At 34.1% G+C, this 22,202-nt stretch overlaps 1 long non-coding RNA gene across 1 annotated transcript; it reads left to right on the forward strand.

Moving 5' to 3' along the window:
• The first annotated feature begins 7,257 nt into the window (after positions 1-7,257).
• Positions 7,258-7,619, forward strand: LOC119767756. Its single transcript, XR_005277693.1, has 2 exons — positions 7,258-7,378; positions 7,446-7,619. It is a non-coding gene; the product is annotated as an uncharacterized LOC119767756 (long non-coding RNA).
• Positions 7,620-22,202: the final 14,583 nt, after the last annotated feature.

The raw sequence follows: 22,202 nt of genomic DNA on the forward strand, positions 1-22,202 counted from the left end.
AAATAATTTTTATTTTCCCCAGTGCATTGGAATGGCAAATATGCAGCTGCAATCATAATTTTCCCAAAAGAAGTTTCAAGTTCAATGCCCAAACTTTCAATAACTTTTAACTTAAAGTCACGTAACGTGCTATAAGTCATACTACGGAGGATAACTATTGCAACTCCACCGCCATTTCGATTCATTCGGTTATTAGTTATAACTTTATAATCTGGATCACTTTTCAAATAAGTGCCAGTTTTTAAAAATGTTTCGGTTATAACAGCAACATGCACGTTATGAACTCGTAAAAGTTGAAAAATTCATTTTCTTTCGCTTTTAAAGAGCGAGCATTAAAATTCATAATATTGATGGAATTACTTAGATCCATGATTAAACTTCAGGGTAAGAACAACATCATTCGCAAATTTTAATCCAATCTGGATTGCTTCCATCATGGATGTAGCATTACTCATTGTTTGAATCAAACCAAACAGTGAGTTTTGCAAAAAGTCATTTTTCAAACGTAACATCGCCGAGATCAGAAGATCCCAAAGCGTTGCCAGCAGAAAAATTTTCAAATGAGATTTGAGGTACCTGCCCAATTTCAGAAAGATTGGTAGAGGATTTAAAATTCGTGGATGAACCCGAAACGACGTTAGCATAAGAAATGCCATTGTTGTTACCTAACTTTTCCACGGTAGGGGTATTTCTAGAATTGTTCGAGTGAGACAGCACGAACGTTTGATTTAAAGATGCAGGTACAACCTGACTTTGAGAAAATTTCGGTTTGGATTTCGGCTGATGCTTAGCACGAGAATCCAAAACCTTTTTTTCTGATGGGGCAATCCCAAAAATTTGATTTGTGATTTCCACCACAATTTGCACATTTAAATTGGGTGACTTCTTTCACGGGACAATTGTCCTTGTCGTGAGAAGAATCCCCGCAAACCATGCATTTTGGAACCATGGCGCAATGATCAGTACCGTGACCGAATGCCTGGCAACGCCGGCACTGGGTCAGATTCTGGCCATTACCGCCATGTTTCTTAAAATGTTCCCACTTTACCCGTACATGAAACAAAAACTGTACTTTGTCCAAAAGTTTCAAATTGTTGATTTCATTTCTGTTGAAATGAATCAGATAAAATTGTGAAGTCAAACCAAAGCGAGAAATATTCCCGTTTGATTTTTTCTTCATTGGTATTACTTGGGATGGGGCAAAGCCAAGCAACACCTTAAGTTCGTTTTTGATCTCATCCACCGACAAGTCGTTGGAGAGACCTTTCAGGACCGCCTTGAATGGGCGAGCATTCTTGGTCTCATACGTGTAGAAATTGTGTTTGTGGTTTTTCAAATAACCAACAAAAGTTTGGTGATCTTGTAAAGATTCCGTCAACAAGCGACATTCTCCTCTTCGACCAAGCTGGAACGAAACTTTCAAATTGCAAGTTTCCTTGCAATTCTTCAGTTGCGTTCGAAAGCTGGCCAAATCGGAGACGGAAGTCACTACAATTGGCGGAGCCTTTACTCGTTTCTCGACGGCAGAAGGCTCAGTACGAGGAGAAGGTTCCTTGTCATCAGTTTCGGATAAAACACCGAAACTGTTTGTCAATGGAATTGGAGGATTGACCTCACATTCAGAATCAGAATCAGACCTCAGAAGAGGCTGTTTTCTTTTTCTGTTTCCGTTACCCGGTTTAGCGTTCAAACGCTTCACCGACGTAACGACCAAATCTTCAGAAGATTTGCGTTTACCTTTATTTTGACGCATTTTGCAAGCAAAGTTCTCTTAAAAAGATGGCTTCGTTTGTAAAATACAACAAAATTTCAGGTGGGGTTAGTCTTGAAAAGACTGTTTAGAATTTTGGAAAATAACTCAGGTAGTCTTTAAAAAGACTGTGAATTTTGTTTTGAAATAACTCTGAGCTTAGGTAGTAAAAAAATACCGCAGCTCTAGTGTCCGTTCACCACGAAGGTTCGCAAGACACTGAAAAAAAAAATAATTATAATTTGGTCTGAATTATGAAACAAGCAAAATTATTCATTACTGGACCTTTCCAAAAGTAAATTTTGATTTTCATAAAAAAAACATATACAATTGATTGCAAACTATTAAAATCGGAAATAAAATGAAGGATATTGAAGTTTTTTACAAATTTTTAATTTTAGGACCGCATATCGGATTAAGACGTAAAACCTTACGAAAGTTTTTATTTGTAAATTCATTGACATTTTGCGAATTTGTGACAGTTGCTCTACTATTGTAATGCACATTCTGTGATTCATTTTTGCCAAACATTATGAAACCAGAAATTTAAAAAAAATGTTCTTTTGAAAACAGCCCTAATTAAATCAAATAAAACTATTGTAACAAAGGTATCATTTTTTCTACTGTGCCTCTTGACAACAAATCCTTCAAACGATAATAATCGTGCAAAAACCCTTCCCAAAAGAGTCGAAAATCCCATTCAGCAAATTCATCATCACGATTGTGCATTCTTCCACGACTTCACCTCACCCTCGTCCCACTGCTGCCTGGAACTCCACACCGTTGCGGTTCAGCGCAGCATGACGGAGAACCCTCTCTTCTTCCCTTCAATCAACAGTCCCGACGCCGAAACGACACGATGACAAACGCGTGTGCGCCTACTTGGACCGAATTATCCACTTCTTTCGATCTCCCCTCAGCAGCAACTTAAGCCCGTTCCACTTGGTTGCGATGACTACCTACCACCGCCTGACGGGACTGTTCAGTTCCAACAATATACGTCAACTATAGGGTCGTCGCCGAATCGAGGGGTCGTACGGCGGCCACATGCCAATCAAACTTGCTCACACCACCGTCCTCCTCCTCCCTTCCCCTTCGGTTCACGGTCCACGGACGACGACAATCATTGAAGCCGTTTTGGCCTCACGGACGGGACGGGGCGGGGACGGGGTTGCTCGTGTTTTTGTTATTTATTATCGTGGGTATAAATTAAATTACATTAACATGTTTTCTACGCGAGTGGCGGCGGCAAATGCCCCCGTCAAATGACACGATCGGGCCTTATCGCTTGTACACGGTTGTTGTTGTTGGGCTCCCCTCTGATTTTTGTTGTTGTTGTTGTTCAGTCGAAGTCAGCAGTAGTAGCTGTTGTTGTTATTGCTGTTGACCATGTTTTGTGTTGAACTCTATAATCGACTCTAAACATGCCCCTACCGCACGGATCGTAGTAGTCTGCCGGATTGCCGTGTGTACAGCGCTGACTCATGGGCTACTGCTGCGACCCAGCTGAAGTAACACGGGTCTAGTTAATTGGGAGCAAAGGTGCAAAACGGCGTTCGCTGGCGACAACAGCGGCGTCAATGTACTACAACAACAGCGGGCTTGGCCTACTTGAGGAGAGTGTCTTGAGTGTTTCGAAGGGTTCGCAGCATCCAAGTGTGAACGTTCCCATCGCAGAAGGCTTCAGCTGGACAACCATGACGTTAGGATTACTGTCAAATTTCGCTTGAATTTTTGGACGGTTCTAAAACTATTCCATCATTAAATGATTTAATTTGCTTACCAAACTCAGTCAACGCTAAAGAACTTAATTCACACCACATGTTTGACGTTTCGTCAGCCTGCTCTCTGTCTCATGGCAACTCACGTTTCTTAACCACTTCCCCCCGTACCAGCATAGAAATGTGTCATCGCTGTAAATCTTGTCTACAAAGAGGCGAAGCGGAAGCTGAGGAAGAGGGTGCGCTACCCGCTGCTGCCGCCAAATGTTGACACAATAATGCTAACAGCTTCCACTCAGCTATGCTCAGCTGACACAGGCACGACACGTTTGTCATCGTTGTAGCACATATACTTAACACTCTCTTCGGGGTTTTCAATGTTGCCAAACAAGCTTTCTGTTTAGTATTGATGGTTTTTATAATATTTTTTTAACACGCTTTTTTAAATTTATTTGTTAAATGAATGAATAATATTAATTTTGCTACGATGATTTCGCAGTCGGACAAAAAATTAGGCCTATTTTTTGAATGAGTTTTTACACCAACAGATAACATTTTACTGAAATTCTGCTTTATTGATTTTTTTTTGAATCTACAGAAAGAATCTATGCGATTCTTGATGATGTTTTGAATTTGAGATTAGGAATTTTGATTCGAATTTCATTCACAAAAAATATATCTTGCTCTTCGCCATTATGTGATCTAATGCTAAAATTTCTAATTTTGAAGACATTTAATAACAATAATAACAAAAAAAATCATGCTTTTATCAGATTTTCAAAATTTCGAAACAAAAAGCTTCGCAAATGCTTTAAACATCATCACAGCTAAGCTACCACAAAAAAATTACAAATTATCAATAAATTCATTTTATAAAAATATTGTTTTTAAAACATTCTCAAACATTTCCAAAATTCTGAATTTGCAAAAATTTTAAACAGGTGCATGAATAAGCGTTATACAATGCACAGTGGTCCGAAACCGAAATCTAGCGTGACAAAATTGATAGCGGCCACACGTTAAGATTTAGAGCTTTGGTGTCTTCGGCACAAATGATCAGGGTCAATAGGGGCATCTTTTGGTATGGTGGACATTAGGGTGGTCCAAATTTTAGGGTGGTTCAGAATTTTTATTTTGGCGGGATGACGAGATAGCGCTTTGGTGTCTTGAAAAAAGTTGTAGAGAACACCATTTTGAGCAACTTTGCTGAAGAGCACAAAGCTCTATCTTCAAACGGGAAGTTTCTAGAGCCATTTTTGTAATTTAGGTTGAAGTGTTTATGAAAAAATGAGTTTTTTGAATTTATCAACTCAGGCTTGTGTTGAAGCGAGTTGATGTCTTCTAGACATTTGTAGAGCTTATCAAAACACACATTTATCTTCCAAGAGAGCAAAAACTGGACCTTTAAAACGAAAGTTATAGCCAAAATACGACGAAAAAGACGCCATTTTGAAATGTGAATAACTCGAAAAGGTGGTGGAGTTTGACCTCGCTCTTAGAAGCATCTAAAAGTACACATTTTAGAGTACATTTTCTGAAAATATCTCGGAGGTCTTTTCTGTTTAACTTATTTAATCTCAATTTGAAAATGAGCATTTTTTTAATCGTTTTTTGTCCATAACTTTTGATAGAATTGACCAAAATTCATTTTTCAAGAATAAAAATGTTCATTTTGACAAGCTCTATAATTGTTTAGAAGGGCTCAAAAATGTACAAAATGATCTAGTGGTTGTAAAAGAAGAAACAAGTTTTGGCTGAAATATTTCAGGAATAAATTTATATTTATATTTTTATATTTATATTTTTTTTAATTTTGTCAATAAAACTACCGGACTTGTGTAAAATGCATTTTTAAACACTTTTTTCATTCAAATGTTATCAAGCCATACACAGAAAAAAAATGATGGTAATATTCATCAGGAGATGGTGACAGATTTTGTGGCAAAATAAATGATAAATTTTACCCGAAAAAATGATGAATTTTCATCAGTTTTTGATGAATATTCATCAGGTTCACATTTTTACACATTTTTTATGTAATATTACACAAATAAAGAGGTAATATTCAACCTACCAAATTTTCAACATTCCAAAATTTAACTTTTTTTTTCTGTGTAGTTTTATGATTTTCTCAATGAAATTTAGTTCCAATCGTAAAACGAACTGCATTATCGTAATCTTGGACAACTTTTTACTGAGAATAGTTTAAATTAAATCTAAAGTTACTAGTTTTAATTGCTATTTAAAAAAAAAACCTTCAGATTCATAAGCATTTTCAGCAGAACGAATTCAATTGTAAATTTGAAAGATTTGACAAAACTATTTTTTTTTTTTTGCAGAAAAAAACTTATATCTTGCTTATATCTGTTTTTTGCATTGAAAATTCTACAAAAAATCAAAAGATTTATGAATTATCCCAAACATGCTAGAATTGATTCTTGATGTAGACGAATGCATTTAAATTTGATTTCAGTTGATTGCACTTAAGTTTCCAATGAAATTTATTTTAAATATAATTTGTATCAGCCTTAACTTATTAACTACAAAAGTTTTACACACTTCATGGTAAAAATATCGCCCTAATAATTGTACAACCAAGCAAGTGCCTTTTGGAAGACTTGATCCCAGATTTTTTAAATCATTGAAATTAGCCTTGGGCTTAATGGATCGATTTAGTTTTGCAAACATGGATTTGTTTAGCATAGTTGAAGATTACTTACTGTAACTACTTACCATTTGTCAAAACTCTTGTAATCATCAATCCCGCTCAAATTTAGCGTAAATATAAATATTTTAAGTTTATAAATATTTTTCATATAAAGGTTGTAGAATTTTGAAAACACTCATGCAGGTTTTATGTGAAATTGCTCTAACTTACAGAAAATCAATAATATGGATGATTAAGAAATATTAGTTTATGCAAAAAGTTGCAAAAAAAGATTTTTTCAGCACGTTTCGCAAATTTATAAATATAAATAAGATCAATACGACAAGTGCTGAAAAAAAAAACAAGTTTTGCAACGAGTTGCTTACAACATTTTTTGCCATTTCGAAAAACGCTTCGAAAATGAAATTTTATGTCAAACATTCATGTATTTATAAAATTCACCGCACCAAACAGAAAATATTGAAAAATGTTACTTTTCGATACTAGTGTTAAAAAGTTCAACTTTTCAGCACTTATTACAGTGCTGAAAAGTAGAACTTTTTAAACTTTAATTGTGTTTTTTAATCTTCATAATTCGTTCGACTTATTTTTGTTAATGTATTATTCACTAATGAAAACACAGTTTATTTAAAAGAAAGTTAGTCTCTTTGCAGATATTTTTTATTCGATACAATCTTTAAAGCCCATGTCCGTAAACAACTTCAGCTTCAGCTGGCTTAATCGACCCGCAGCCTTAACCAAGCCTTAATAAAGCCCAGACCCTGAGTTCTCTCCTCCCCCTGTCCAAAAGTGTCCAACCGCGGGGTGTCCAACGGAAATACCCACTCCGGTGCTGGTGCTAGCGCGTGTGTTTATTTATTATAGATCGACAGCTGATCTAGCAATTACAAATTTATGGCTCAGTTATAATCGAAGCAGCAGTGGATATTGGACCACGCCACGTCCCTGGGGGCTCCAAAAACTCCGCTCAACCGCCGCCGGTCTGCCAGCGATGATAATTGATTTCTCCCTTCCTCCAGTGCGCCCAAGGGGGAGGGAAGGGGAGAACCTGACCTTCGACAGCTGCGCGGCCATAAATTGGAATGACTTTGTTGTTAGTTAGGTTCGTCAAGTTAGTCGCACTCAGACTACGGGTCGGAGAACGCCTGCTGGAGAATGGGCAGCGCCCGGAGGGGAACTGAAATGATGGAGAGGTTAATTGGGAGTGACATTTAATCTCCGCGTCACATCACAGCCACGGTAGCGGCGGAATTTATGGCTGACCGTTTAATAATTTTGAACTAGTTAATGATTTTGATAATTTCAGACATTTTTTTAATTATTATGTGAAACAATGGGTAGCGGAATTTATTTCCATCGTGCACCTAATGTTGGCATATCAGCACTATAAAACACATGAAACAATGGGAATTTCTTAAAATTTTACAAAAAGAATACTAAGAAAGTAATTTTCAATAAACAGGTAAATAATTTTGTTCAACTTGCCAATGTATACAGTTTTGAAAGAAAGCCATTATTGTTTTGTCTCTTTTGTTCCTCTTGCCTCTCTCCGTCGCTACCCAAGTGCAACTTTACTCAACTCGTCGAAACAGTTTGTTATTAATATCTACAAACACATACTCACACAACAGAAGACATTGTTCCCGGGGTGCTGCTATTCAAATCTTCTTTCACTCACTTACTCGTTACCCCGCCGCGGTTCTTTGGAGTATCTGCGTGAAGAGATCTGTTTGTTGTTTCGAGCGTCTGGTATTGTTCGATACTTTGCTTCTTTTCTCTTCTTTCCCTTCGCTTCTCTTCTTCACTCTTTCAATTTTCCTCCGCGTGTTGTAATACGCTGTGTACACTATTTCATTCTATTTGTATATATTTTTTATCGCGCTGCTTCATCTTTTCTTTTTGTATTTTCACTCCGTTGTCTGTCACTCCCGTTTTATTATTTTTTGTTTTCCTCCATATCTTCCTCAAACCATCGCGCGCGCGGTTTTGATTTGATTGTCTTTAAAACTGTTTCGACTCCTCCGTGGGTAGCACGGTGTGTTTCATGTTGCACCCCTTTCCCTCTACACGGTTTCATCTTTGCTTCTCCTTTTACAAGGTTGTAATTATAGAAGAGGTTTGTTTTGCTTTGTTTTCTACTTCTCTTCTGTGTACCCCACGCGCTTTTTTTATTGCTATATTCCGTTTTATTGGTGTACTTGTTTTTTTTTCTTTTACTGTGTAACTTTTTTGTTGCTTTTATCTCATTTCCATTATGAATTTAAATCACGCGCTCGTAATGGCTTCTGATGCGGTTTTCAGATCTTTTTAATTTCTCTATTTTTGCCACTCAATGTGATGTTTGTTTGGCATCTAAGTTTTACTTTGATGGCGTTTAAATGAAATTAGGGCCTCCAATTTTCCCGGGTTTTGAATTTCCCGGGAAACGGGAAAAATATTTTTGAAATCCCGGGAATTCCCGGGATCCCGGGAAATTTTTTAAGCAGTCATAAAATGTATGTTTTCATAATATTTGATATGTTTTCAAGCTCAATAATAATAATTGGTGACAATCTGCACTTCAATCTAAACAAGGACGACAGTTTTTAAATAACTTAAAAGAATTAAAAATTGTTTTTTTTTATTTAAAAAAAAGTTCAAATTTGAATTTTCAATGTTATTCAAATTAAATAAGTGTTTTATAAATAAATTTCTTCTATATATTTTAATAAATGCCATAACTAGAAAAGCTAGACAAATTTCTTTGAAAATATCTACAAAAACGAGAAGCGACAACAACACAAGAGTTTTTTTTTTTTGAAAAAAAAGTTCCTATAAGCTATTGTCCTTCATATTTAAAAAAAACAGTCAATGCAAAATTTTAGATAACTGTTGAATGTTTTATTTTATATAAAACATATTTTAATAATTCTCTTTAAGTTACTACCGTCAACTAGGGAAAATCAGGAATACAGGCTGAAAAGGTACAGGAGATTTCAGAGCAACACGCAGAAAAAAGTTTTGTAGAATCAGCCTGTACGAGGCTTGAATCAACAAAATTTTTGTTGAATATAATCAACGCCGATTTTGCGTTGAAACAAACCTTGATTTTCTCGATTCTACAAAAGTCTTTTGTTGTTTTGAAAAAGCTGCTTTGACGTTTAGCGTTGATTCAACAAAAAATATGATTTTCAAATCAACAAAACATTTTGTTGATTCAAATATGCCTTATTTTTCTGCGTGAATACATTTGGAAATCGGTGTACTAAATTTTTTTTCTGTCCCTGTTTTAACCAATGTTATTCAAAACACGATGCATTTTTTTTTCTTAAATAGCTGTCTTATTTCGTTACTTGCCCCAAAATCCGGAGTTTAATGAAAAATAATTTAAGATGATAATTTTCAATTATAATATCATAAATATAAATATGATAAATAGTCTTCAAAAATACGAAAAATTAAATAGAAAATATTTATTGCGCCAGGCATTTTGCGGATCTATGACTAAATTATAAATAATTTTCTCTTATCAGTCAAATTAAAGCTGATATATGCCGAATACAAATTTTAATGCTTTAAAGTTCGTATCGATTACTATGTATTTTACTGTTCATCTATTTTTACAACAAAATTTGAATTTTCAGACCAAAATTTGTTTTTTTTCAATTTCGGGAATTCCCGGGACAAATTATGAAAATTCCCGGGATTCGGGAATTCCCGGTTTTGGAAAAATCCCGGGATTTTTGTCCCGGGAATTCCCGGGATGGACGCACTAAATGAAATGATGACAATTTTAGCTTAAAAACAGCAAATTGTGAAATTTTAAAATAAACAAACCTTAATTGTAGAAAAAGAATTAATTAAAATTTCGCGCCGTCTCTACTTAAACAGCTTAGTCTTTTAGATCATGTGTTAAACTGACTCCACGTCGTTGACTCTTTATGAAAATAACGGTAATTTAGGATAAATGTATGGATCTATTGCAGTGTTTCTCAACCTTTATTGATCCATTACCCCCTTGGCTGAATTTCCCGGATATTTTTATTCTTTTCGATTAACATTTTTGAATTTTAGTTTTTGTCAGATTTATTGTTAAAACACCTGCAAAATGCAATCTAAGGAAATAAAAATTTTATTAATGAAATTCACAAATATTTCGAATATATTGCAAGCCTTTAAAGTTTAAAAAATACATATAAAGATACATATATTTTTTACAAAAACACATTGGATTTCTATTGCATCTATTGCATTCCCCCACGAGGGGAATTCCTAACCGGTTGAGAATCACTTATCTATTGTATGTCAAATATTAGTGTGCTACGTAACCAAGACATTAGCAACATTAAAGTTGTTTTTTTTTTTAATGAAGGACGCACAACATTTATGTGCAAGTCTCCATAAAATTTTAAGAGCTAATCATGGTCAGCCAGAGTGATCATGACATGCTTAAAACATTTAAGACAAAAATAGAAACACATTAGGTCTATTCCCGTACTGGACCTCAACATATTTTTTCATAAAAGCCCAACTAATAACCTATCTTTTGAATTGTGGCGCTTCAAAATTGGTTCAACCGTTCCGGAGGTATGATTTTTTGAAAAATGTGTTTTTTGCGAAAATCGACGGAAAACGCAATTTTATGGACCACCCTATTTCGGATAGGACCACCTTAATCGCCAAAAAAAAAAAATACGGGCCTTATTATTTGCGGCAACGAACCCCTTCTCCAAATTTGAGCCAAATCGGAGCAATTTTGATTTGGAGACGTCCTGTTTGACGTGGAATGCTGTATAATTATATTAAAAATCTAGACTTTCGGTAATATCCAATTCAAAAATTCATAGATTCAACATTTAAAAATTCATAAATGCAAAAAAAGTCAAAAATTCTCGAATTTTTAAATGGCGCAATTTTATATAAAAAAAATACATTTTTGGAGTAATATTTTAGGTTGGAAACTCAAATTTAGCGGATTTAGAGAATGGAAATTTTGACAAATTCGAATTTTCATATAATAAAATGTTAGACTTGATTCGAAAATTTTCAAAATATTTTTTTCGAAAAGATCGAAAAAAAATCACGTATGTTTCATGTATTAATATTGATAATCGGACCATTAATTGCTGAGATATCGTCATTAGAAAATGGTGGGTTATTTTGGTGAGATTAAGAAAACTTCAATTTTCGTGTTTCTTTTTCTTAAAGCGGCTCTATCTCAACAACCCGAGGTCCAATCTTCAATGTCTCTTAGACAATTTTATAGCAAATTTTTTGAACTTCTCAAAAAAAATATTTTTAGAAATGGTCACTTATGGTCACTATTTTTAAAAATTGAAAAACTGCAAATATTTCGCTAAAATCAAACTTTCGGTGGCTATATCTTGAAAACGGAGCTCTTTATCAAAAAATCTGTAAGTCGATTGGAAATTTCAATTCTGCATTAAAAAATAATGCCAAACTTGTTTTTGCATGAAACTTCGTTTTTTCCAAAAATCACTGTTTTTTCAAAAATTCTTAACTCGGCGGCAGATTTTTTGACCATGGCTCAAAAGTTGCGGATTTTTGTCCCCTAAAACATATCAAAAAATCTCGAAAATCAAAAAATGCGTATTTTGGGGAATTGAGTATTAGTGGAAAAAAAAGTTGATTAAAAAATCTTCAATTTTTTTTCCGTGTACCTATTTTTTCTCAAAAGTCCTCAACAAACCTACAACTTATTTGGTCATAGGGAAGGCCCCCACAAAGTTTAAGTCAAATTAAAAAATACTTAACATAAAAATGGTCGAAATCGGCCGATTTCGTAGAGAGTTGCTCTTATACAAAAATTGATTTTTCAAGTAGATTTCATAACACTTTCTGTAATTTTAACAGTATTTGTAATTGAATTGGTATGAATTTTGATATTACCGTCTGCCCGGAAAAATATAAAACATCACATATTTTGGAATTAAACTGTCTTTAACTTTTTTTTGTTTGAAAAGTTTCAATCAATATGTAATTCATTGTGAAATAAGCAACTTCTACAAAACAAAAATCAAAAAACAACGTGCCAGTAAGCTGCAAAGACCCTCGCCCCAAAGCTCAAAAGCAAACTGTGACTTTTAGCAACTCTCCGTGACTCCGTGACTGATGGTTGTGCGCGCTGGTTGATAAATAAGTAAACTTCCTCCGAAAAACCAAACAAACCAAACCAAACATCAGACAAGAAAAGAGCGAGAGAGAGAGGGTGGCAAAAAGAGTGGAAAACAACACGCGCGTTTAACACTCATCCTTTCAGCTTGCTCGGCACCAACACTAACAACAACAACAACAACAACGGCAACCCCATCTAGCACTTGACTTGGTCCGACGAACAAGTCTTGGCTCATCCTGCGAGGTGAGGATTATGAAGAATCAAGAAGAGGAAGAAGAGAGTGTCTTAAGTAAACATTAAACAACTCGCGGCGCTTGACGCGAACGCTGCAGAAAAGAAGAAGAATAATAAGACACGCAAGTAAAAATAAGAAGCAAGAAGAAAGGGAGCTTGGTCTGGAAAAAAGGGGGAAACAACATTCGTAAAAGTAAAATAAACAAATTAGTCGATGGGTAAAGTAAATAAATCAACGTTAAATGCGAGTGCAAATATAGCCGCGGATTGGCTTTGGTTCTTGGCGCGGGGTGTGCTCGTCATGAGGTCATTTGAAAGGGGGGAAAACTTTCCTGAAAAATTTAGAAAATCATGTAATTTATCGTGTTTGAAAATTGCTTTCAAAACAAAAGTACACGAAAATGTTTTAAAAGTTCTCATGAAAAACAATGCACTTGATGACACATTCTGATCACCATCAATTCATATGCGTCAAAGTGTGCATTGTTTATGTTCTATCGTGAGTGGAAAGAAAATTATCGTCATGACAACGCAAAGTGTTTTATTTTAGTTCACATCACGTCTAGAATATGAGTGATGAGTGTGTGACAAACAAACTAGAAAGCAAACTGCACCGTGATAGATACAGTGACATCTATACTCTCGCATGGTTAAGTTGGAGGCAACGTGGGAGAGAAATGTAGGTTATGTTTATTTTTAAAGTGACAGCTAGTTCGGTTTGTATGCCTAGATATAGTAATCTTGTATGATTTAGAAACAAAAAACATGATTACAAAAGAAGAGTCATCGTTAACATTGGTAATATTTTTCGTAAAATAATATTTGAATTCGAAACCGATAAAAAAGCTGGTTTAAATGACAACTCAACACATTTTGGAAAACGAAACGTAGCCGATGTTATTTACTTTTGAATGTTTTTGCGCAATACTGTATTTCTCAGACCTCCTGCAAATATTTAGTCAGTTTGGTTTTTGTTATGCCAGTTGTCAACTTCGTCATTACACATTACACATTTGTCTGCTAAAATTTGTACAAATCGGCTAACTCAACAGAGTAAAGGGTAACACTGTTTGCAATTTAGGTAAAAATATTGATTTAAAGAAAAATTGCAAAAATAAAAAAAAAAAAACACTCAAATTTGTTCCAAATTTTCCTAATTTAACTCACTTATTAAAAAATTTAAGCATTGTCTATGTACAAAAACAGAAATCTTACACAGTAAAAAAATCATGGTTCTGGGGAAAAGTGTGAAATTTTACCACTGAAAATGTGTAATTTTATCAAGTTTTTGGTGAAACGTCACTTTTTCAGTCTAAATTGAGATAAAATTACATCATGAAAGAGTAAATATTTTGATTTGAATAAAACTTTGCTCAAGCTCTTCATGTGTCAAAAAGCCATTTTGCGTAATTAGTTTTTAAATAAGCCTCCATTTTATCAGGCGAGCACATACAAAATTAGCATGTTGAAAATCTTTACCTTGAAAAGGGATTTTCTTATGGATTTCGTATCTTCGGGAAGTTGTTCAGGTTATGATTAGGACTTTTCAAAAAAAAAGGTACACAGAAAAAAACTAAATTTTTCGTTTTATATATACGTTTTATATATTTTTTAATATGTTTATATAAAAAGTTATCAATCGATTCTTTATGTCCAAATAGGCCATTTTGTATCATAAGTTTCTTCATAAGTCGCATCATAAAAATTTGTCCATAGAAAAGTGCAATAAAAACATAAAAAAATGAATCTCGAGGAGTGATGTTCTGATCGTTTTTACTTTCATTTTTTATATGTTTTAGTAGACATAAAGTACTAATTTTTGAGCTATAAGATATGAAAGATGGTTTTTTTTTGGTCAAAATTTTTTGAAATCCATATTTTTGACAATTGTTGAAAATGTTCAGAAAAACAGTCAAATTGTAAAATTGAATAAGCGGCGTGATCAGAATTTCGAAAAACCCTATTTTTTATCAGAAATATTACAAAATTCATTCAACAAAATAAACCCCGTTTTTCGTAATTTTTTTTAGCTCATGAGCAGTTCTCTACAAAGCCTATCTTTTTTTTTAATTTAAATGTTTGTTTTTTTAATCCAGCTGAAATTTTTATGGTGCTTTCGGTATGCCCAAAGAAGTCATTTTGCATCATTAGTTTGTCCATTTGATTTTCCATACAAATTTGGCAGTTGTCAATACAAAAATAATGCAAGAAATTTCAAAAATTTGTATCTTTTGAAGGAATTTTTTGATCGATATGGTATCTTCTCAAAGTTGTAGGTATGGAAAAAGACTACCTCGAAAAAAAATGATACACGTTAAAAAATGGTGATTTTTTATTTAACTTTTTGTCACTAAAACTTATTTTGAAAAAAACATTTTTATTTTTTCAAACTATTTTGTATGTTTTCGGGGACATCAAATGCCAACTTTTCAGAAATTTCCAGGTTGTGCAAAAAATCTTTGAACGAGTTATAAATTTTTGAATCAATACTGATTTTTTCAAAATATCGAAATATTGATCACCAACATTTTTAAACTTCATTTTTCGATTTAAAATCAAATTTGCAATCAAAAAGTACTTCAGTGAAATTTTGATAAAGTGCACCGTTTTCAAGTTATAGCCATTTTTAGGTAACTTTTTTGAAAATAGTCCCATTTTTTGAAAAAAACTTTTTTTTGAAAAGCTGAGAAAATTCTCTATATTTTCCTTTTTTGAACTTAGCCAGAAATTAAACCCTATGCCTTCAGTATGCAAACAAGTACATGTGGTTTTTCCTAAACTTCCACCTGCTTCCTCAATCTGTTCCCCAATCCTCAATGTCAATGATGACGGCAACGACGACGACGACGAGGTCTGCAAACCCCGAGTCGTCGTATTTTTGCTTCTCTCTCTCCTCGGCGAAATGTTTGAACAGATTTCATTGATTAAACAGAATGGTAAATAACTTTATGTAAGTTAAATATTAACATAAATATTTAAGTCATCACATGTGTGTGTGTGTGCCCTGTGTGCTGTGTGTATGTGCGCAAGCAAAACAGGCTATAACAATAATACTAACAACATGTTCGTTCGTTCGAAGTAAAGAGCCCCTCCTCAGCAGACGGCCAGACCCAGGGTTCAGACAGTCGGTGTTGAGGCTTGTGGACCGGATTGTATGGTAGGTACGACCGAAACCACACACGACCAGGCTGAGTAGTACACTGACTTTGTGGCCGGGAACACGCGGTGTTTGCTTTGGACGGTTTCCCGCCGTTTCCTCGTCGGTTTCTGGAAACCGTTGGTCAGGGATTGCGAGAGGCACTCAGAATTGGAATGATTAAACTATATTGAAATTACATTTAAAACAATTCATGTAAACTAAGAAGATTGATTTTTTTCAAATTTTCAAGGCAATTCAAATTCCAGCTATATGGTTAAATATAGTAGAAATATTCATAAAAAAAATTGAGCAGCTCAAAATCCTAAAACCAATGGCCATCACATCATCTGGTATTGCGGTTATGGAAGTTGTGGTTGGCCGAGCATGATGAATCACGTGGAGATGCTGACTTGATAAACCGCAATCTATATGAGTGCATTTCCTTCAATTCATATTGGATGCTGCAGTTATTGGTTAGATCGAAGTGCAGTAACATAACATTATAATAAAAAATACATAATTGATTCTTATAAAAAAAAGTTATAAACCTATTTTAATTTGAATAAAAGATGCTTTGTCCATTCCAAGGCAAAATGCACAATTGGCCCGCCCGAAAAAGTCTTCTTTCAAATTTCAGGGCTGAAATCCAAAAGCGAAAATCTCTCAAAACATATCTCAAATTAAAAATCATGTTGCAAATTGAAAAAAACATTCAATTTTGATAACGATATGTGTACTTGAGTTGAATCCAATTTAAATTTTCTTTACGTTTGCCTTTTTTCAATTTAAGGAAAGTGTTCATCTGTGTCCATAACCGTTTTGTTTATTAAATAATATTCAATAAATTTTGAACATTTGTATGAAAAGTCCTTTGATTGTAAAGATTTGGCATTACTCGGGTTATTCCCGAACAACTGACACATTATCGAAAAAAGTTGTCAACAATCAATCTACAATTTTTCGAGCTATGTAAAAATATTGTTCTCTGAACTTGAATCCGACGAGGTATTTTTTATATTTCGTGAGGGAAAGGCTGCACGACCTCCATTTTTAAGAGAATTCCAGAAAATTACGTAATGCGTAATGCTCACATTTGGGATTAGACGACCTTATTAAATTTATTTTCATTTAAAAAAAATAGAAATATTGTTTTTTTTTTCGATCTCTGTCTCTTTTGTAAATTTATATGAAATTAAATGTTATTAGCCAATATACAACAACTAAAAAAGTTAAATTTTTATGCAGATTTTCTATCTTTTTTCTTAAATTAAGTGTTATTGTAACTTTTAAGAGTTGCCTTTGCAACTATTTTCCTTCTATTTAGCAGAATGTTACACAATTGTTAACATTTACAAGCATTGGATTTGCTTGAAAATATCACAAGAAAATAAAGTTCAAACAAAAGATTTCCTTTATTTTTATTATTTTTTCTTCATCGTTCCCATTAAACCCATACTTTGATGTAATTGTTTTCACTCCACTTTTGAAAGTTATTTGATAAGGCCGATGCAAATATTTAAAAAAGTTTTTTTCCCTCGGCCCTAGCCGAGGTCAAGGGTGGGGCAAAAAAATAAAAAAATATAAAAATTTAAATGACAAGCCATAGTCTTCACATTTAAATGAAAAAAGTGTTTTAAAATGCATTTTAGATTTTTTAATAAACCCAAACATGCTAAAATGATTTTAAACGCAGAAGAATGTATTTTAATTTGATTTCAGCTGGTTGCACTTGAATTTTCATTGAAATTTGAAGTTTATTGTAAAAATACTTTTTTGCCCCCTAATTTTTTGGGCCAATTTCGAAGGGGGTGACAAAAACTTTTAAAAATATTTGTACCAGCCTAAATTTAAATAAAAAAATGTTGTGACCTATCCTATAACAGCAAACAAGGTTTTTGCTGATCCGAAAAGAACTCCAAAAAGTGTTCATTAGAACTGACTATATGAAATTCATTTAAGTATAAACCAAAAATCTTCTTTTCAGTTCAGTATTATTATTATTATTTTTTTTTAGTTTGCCTGTCATGTAACGACTCATTTATCTCTAAATTTTTCCATCGGTTTTGGGACATCCCCAATCAACTCAAACAAAATCGAAGTTTTTGTTTGTTGTCAAAGTTTTCCAGGCCTTTTGATCACAAGTCAAATGTCTATTTTTAGATATCTCGTGACGGCGGGGTGATGTTACTCCTTCATTTTTTCAACATTAAAAAAATAAGTAGCTTCATTCAGATAAACGTAACATTATTTTTTTATGATTTGTAAGCTAACTCCTCTTCATAGCATTTAAAAAAAAAACTCAAAATTTAACATTTTTTTTTATGAATTGGAAACACCCTCAGACCCCCACTCCTTCCCCTTAAAATGATACGTTATTTGAGGGTGGTGCCTAATTCTGTCTTTTTCGTAACTTAACTTAAAACAATCGTACGACACGTTGGCGACACGTCATTTTATGAGAAATTTAGTGTACTTTCCAAAACTGCAATATCCCAAAAGGTTTTTTTTTTCATTTTAAACAAATATTTTCAATTTGTGTTTCTCGGGCCATTGCAAATTTAACTTCAAGTTTTTATTCCGCCATCCCAACCTTTCCTTCAAAATATTCCTGAATGTTAGTGGGCAAAAAATAATTATATAATATTTTTAAACTTGTAATTTTTATTGCAAAAACTTTGTAAATACGAATCGAGAACGCCAAGGCAATGCTGTAGAGCGAATAATTTGATTTTTGGTTTGATTTTTAGAAGATTGGTCAAGATCAATCCGATTTTTCAATGTAAATAATTGGGGACGTTAACCCTTTCCAACCCGACATTCGCTCCGATCTAAAAAATTGCAATAAAATAATAATTTCATCTAATTTTGGATCTTTAAAAAGCATTGGAAAACAATTAAAATTCAAGCAAATTTTTGGGTTTGATATTGTTTTGTTGTTTTGCCAATATTTTTCAAAATGTAAATATTCGTGGTCAACTTTGGCTGTTGTATTTCCCTGAAGTTTTCTATATTTTATGTAAAAATGTCTTTGGTAGAAAATGTGGAACATAACTAGAAAAAGTGACTTCAAAAATCTGAAAAAAAACATAAAGGTAAGAGGTAAAATAAGCCAAATACTATCAGAAACAAACATCAACTAAAAAAGATAAATGCAAATTAAAATACAAATCATGAAACAAAATAAAACAAACAAGAGATGTTAAAAACGAAGTTGACTTTAAAGCTATTGGCCACTATTGCTAGTACCAACCACTAGTGTCTTCCATTTTTACTACAAGGACTTCGCCGCCCGGGGTTCCTAAGTAATTGAATACGGCACGGAGCGACGGCGCCGGAAAGAATTTTAGAGCGCCCGCCGCGGGATTCGCACCAGCAACCTCTGGATTGTAAGTCCAGTGCGCGGTCCGATTGATCCACACGGGCGGGACAACAAGAGAAGAGAACAAGAGAAAAAAAAGTTGCTCAATTTAACCTCCTGATCACGGAAAAAATAATAAAATTCATAACAAAAATTGAGTATTGGAAGGATAAGAAAAATAACGAATAACATTTAGCAGAGAATCGTGATTTATTTCTGCACTCAGTCGCTCAGTCTGAAAATTGTTTTATTTCCCATAATTTTGATTGATTAAAAAAAACAAAATAAAGTACTTATGACAATCGTCAGCGGAGTTTTATATGTAAAAAAATCGTAATTTAGTTTACAAAGTAGGACTTTTGACTGTATGAATATGTTCGTTATCTTAGTTCTTTGTATTTTTTCTTCTTTTGATTTGATCATGGACGATTGATAAATATTGTTTTTACAAGTCTTAAAATAAAAATTATGATTGATAACATTGATCAGTTTGGCTGTTTTTACAAAAAGTCACCCCTGAAATGGTACAGCTTCATTAAAAACACATTATCAAGAAATTAAAATTAATCCATCTTATCATGCTCATTTCGTAAACATTGTAGCAACTGATTCACCGATAATTTTCCAACCCTCTCGATCGTTAAATTATGGTTTCCTTCGCTTACCTTCGCGACTTCTCAAAGATTGCCACACCTCTGGGAGCGAGTTTCACATGTGAATCCTCCACAGTTCAGCCACCATCCTTAACGGGGTGTGTCCCAGAAGGTGTGGTTGACGGTAGAACTGGCCTGGCGCCACAGATCAAACGTTGGCCGTCGACGGTCGGCGAATCAAGGCAAAGGGATCTCTCCGCAAAAGAGAACAGAACGGAATATCGCATGTGGTCGGTAATTATATATGATCAAAGGGTACCAGTTTGGGACGTTCGGGACTTTTGGAAGTTCTGGGAATGGGTCCCCGAGGGCAAATTTAGGTCAAAGTGAAGTTCGATGCTTCAAAAATGACGTTTATAATGATTTTTTGGGAAGAAAAAAAACTTTAAGTTTAGTTTCAATTGATTTTAAAATACTGCACTATTAAACAAACTTGATTGGAAATATATCGACCGCATTGAAAAGCGATTTTCCTCACCAAACAAGTGAGTTTTCCGCACTCTTCTTCCTTCCCATTCAAACAATATAAAAAAAACTACAAATGGCTAACCAAATAAAGGGGGGGGGGCACAATCCACATAAAGCAACATGAGTCGAGTAACAGAGTGAAACAGAAAAAAACCTCCAGCAGATAAACGTAAACACAATTTGTTCCTCAACAACAGTGACGACCAGTCAGCAGGGGAGCCAACAAAAAAAAAAAAACCATCGCGAAAAACGATAAACACGCTGCCAATGCAAATGTTCCGAACCAACCCTCTTTTGCCACCACCACCAACCCCTCCCAAACCCCCACGTGGACCTAAAGGGTGGCAGCAACACCAGCAAGATAGCGCATAAAAACTCATAAACCAAAGATCGAAAAATTGCGACGAACACGGAATGCAACGAACGAAACGAAAAAAGCCCTCTGAGCGATTCGTTGAATGAAGAAGCGGCAAAAAAAAAGCATTGGCAGTCAGTCAGCTCGCGATCTGATTACATATGCATTAAATATCAATATGCAGTTGCAGTGTGCAGTGTGTGGTGGCATCAGCAGCAGCATGAATGCATGCATCCGTGCAAGGCGCGCGCGCAGCGAAATACTGTGGCGCAACGGTTTGGGGCTGTGGGGGGGCAAAAAAGGGAATTTCGTTTTTGAGAACTCCTAAGGAGTCAAAAAGTATGACTGGAAAATGTGTCATAACCCTGGAAAAGAAAGTTCCTAAATAAATAAATTCATTGAATCAGTTAAAAAGAACTCAGTTAAAAAATCATAATATTTCAGCGTTTCCACGTTAAACCAGCAGGGTCCATATAAAACATCCCTGATTTGGCTCAAAATTGGCTAAAGAGCTCATTGACCAAAATAATTTTACCCGTATTTTTTGTTTGCTGATTACGGAGCGGCTGAACCAAAAATGATGAATACAAATAAACAGGATTCTGATGTATGATTTTTGCCACAAAATTATCGGATTTCAGTCAATTATATACCAAATTTTAAGGGGTTATATACATGTAGAAAATTACAAAATTTCATTTCATTTTTTTCATATTACAGAAAATTTATTAAATCAACTTAAAAGATTATTTTCAAACACTCCTGAAAGTTTCATGAAGGTATTTCATGATTTAACTGAGTTAGATACAATTTAAGCTCAGAGTTTTGCCATGCGCAAAGCAAACTGTCTAACTTTCTGAGCGTTTTTCCCTGAACACCAAGTTAATTTACGGGTGCCTCGATATCTCGAGATGGGAGGACCAAATTGGCTGAAATTTTGGGTGAAGACTCCCAAGACATATTCCGTGTGAATGAAAAAGCCCGATTTTGAAATTTTGAATTTTCAAAAAATACAAAAATCAATTATCTTTTTTTAAAATAAACGGCCTTCGTCATGCACACGAGACCAGTTTAACGAGTCTTCACCAAAATTTTGAGCCAATTTGATTGAAGCAATGTTGAGATATCTGTGGCACCCGTTTTTTGAAACTGCTAACTTCAAATAGCTATATCTCGGCAAAGCTACAACCAAATGTCTTCAAATTTGTTTTGTTAATAGATAAAAAGTAGTATTTTAATGCCCTGAAATTTCGATGAAGGAACTAAATTACGAGGAATTTTTTTATCTTGTTTTCAATTGGGGGTTGTTTTTTACCTCAAATAAGGGTAAATTTATGGTAAATTTACTTATTTGAATTAAGTAGTAATTCAGCTAATGTAAAATTTTTGGGGTTTAAACATAAGTTTTTTTTCATAAGTGATATCTTTTGGTTCGATTTGACAGAAATATTACTTTTCAGTGATTTAAAATACTATCAGAAATAAAAGTTATAAAATGCGATCAATTTTTTTTTCATGCGAAAATGTACGGAAATTTTAGTGCGAGCCTTTCCGTGCGATAAAGAATTTCAAACATTCTTAATGGTAAGTAAGGTTATAGGCTATTCTAAACACCAGTTAGAAGGTTTCATGAATTTCGTGAAACTGTACTTTTGTAATCTTAAAATGTTTGATCAAATTTGCCAAAAAGTGACTTTTACCCGTAACTTACACAAACTTAATTTTTTTCACTTTATTTTGG

Source organism: Culex quinquefasciatus, chromosome 2, assembly GCF_015732765.1.
Source record: "Culex quinquefasciatus strain JHB chromosome 2, VPISU_Cqui_1.0_pri_paternal, whole genome shotgun sequence".
NCBI classification, from domain to species: Eukaryota; Metazoa; Arthropoda; class Insecta; order Diptera; family Culicidae; genus Culex; species Culex quinquefasciatus.